Source organism: Megascapheus bottae, chromosome 10 (assembly GCF_031878675.1).
Source record: "Megascapheus bottae isolate mThoBot1 chromosome 10, mThoBot2.hap1, whole genome shotgun sequence".
NCBI lineage: Eukaryota > Metazoa > Chordata > Mammalia > Rodentia > Geomyidae > Megascapheus > Megascapheus bottae.
The window spans coordinates 55,205,665-55,207,339 of record NC_143518.1 but is presented as its reverse complement, the minus strand read 5'-3'; positions in this window follow the sequence as shown (position 1 = coordinate 55,207,339).

Below are 1,675 nucleotides of genomic sequence, written 5' to 3'. Positions count from 1 at the left end.
TGAGATTCTTATCTCTAGTGAACCAACAAAAAGCTAGAAGTGGAATAATGGCCTAAGGGGTAGAGTGCCCCAAGCCCTTGTGATCATGATTTGTCCTTTTTCCTAAAGGTTAATTTTGTTCTTCTTACCCACCATCATCAGCATTGAGTGCTAGTCATCCCCCATGGGGTCCCCTCAATCACAGGCACCCTGCAGCTCCCCTAGTGCTCACAGACCAACATATGGTAGAGCTGATACCAGATGGCACAGTGAGCTGAAAGTACCTGACAGAAAAGCTGGCTTCCCTCACCTCATGCCAAGCCATATTGGGGACCCTCACCCCAAGACCTCATCTTTCACCTCTGGTCTCCTTGGTGAGCAAGTGGGCAATGTATTGGCACCCTCACTCTGTGTGCGTGTGTGTTCGAGAGAGAGAGAGAGAGAGAGAGAGAGAGAGAGAGAGAGAGAGAGAGAGAGAGAGAGAGGGAGGGAGGGAGGGAGGGAGGGAGGGAGGGAGAGGGAGGGAGGGAGGGAGGGAGGGAGAGAGAGAGAGAGAGAGAGAGAGAGAGAGAGAGAGAGAGAGAGAGAGAGAGAGAGAGAGAGAGAATAAGCACACATGGGTGCGCCCCCCCCACACACACCTTAGGGCCTCTTGCTCAAAGCTGGTGATATTTTACCACTTGAGTCATATCTCCACTCTGGCTTTTGGTTGGCTGGTTAAGAGTCTCACTGACTTTTCTGCTCCAGCTGGCTTTCAACAGGGATTCTCAGATCTCAGCCTCTTCAGTAGCATGAGCCACTGGATTCCAGCTAATTTTCCTACTTCTTTCTACAAGCTAGCAGAGGTGACTTTGCAGGGTGTAGAAGGGAGGAAGGCAGGAAGGTGCCCTGCACACACGGGGCCACACAGAACCATGTGTGCTTCTTTCCCCAGGAAAGGCCAGCATGGGTCTCAAAAGCAGCAGGGCCTCAGAACCCTCTCAGCCTAGAGTCTCAGCAATCCCCTGTAGCCCCCACCAGGGGAAAGAGAACTGTCCACAGCTCTCCTTAAGGATTGCTCCCCACAGGGAAGGAGACAGATGGAGTTTGAACAGAACAGCTCCTCACCCCACCTTGCACTTGTGCCAGGCGCAGGGGAGAGGAGGCTTGGTGTGGAGGCGCCCAGCCCTTCCAAAGAACCAAACCAGGAGCAGGGGTCAAGTTCCAGGGTTTTTCCTCTCCCAAGGGGAGATGTTTAGTGTTTTGTTGTGCATGAGATTGTGATTTCTATGGGGGAGGCACTGCCAGGGCCTCGCAGCCCATCTATGAAGCCCCTGGACTGAAGGGCTGAGGTCCACGTTTCCCTGCCCCGCGGTGCCCGGGTGTGCGCAGGGGGCTCGGAGCTACGGGGCCCGGGAGAAGCGCGCGCAGACCGGGGCGCACGCCTCGCCTCGGACGCCCCGGCCCCTCGGTTCCAGGGCGGGTGCGGAGAAGCTGCGGGCCCGGCGATGCGCGGCGGGGAACGCGGCTGCCCCCGGCCTGGGAGGGGACCGGCGCCCCCCCACCCCGGCCGCGGCACCCCGATCGCGCCCGAGGGTGGGGCCCTCGGCCCGGTGGCCCCGCCCCGCCCGCCCTGGCTCCTCCCGGCCCGGCCCGGCCCTCCCGCGGGCGGCGCGCCACTCGGGCACCGGGCTCGCTCGGAGTCAGCAGCCGCGAG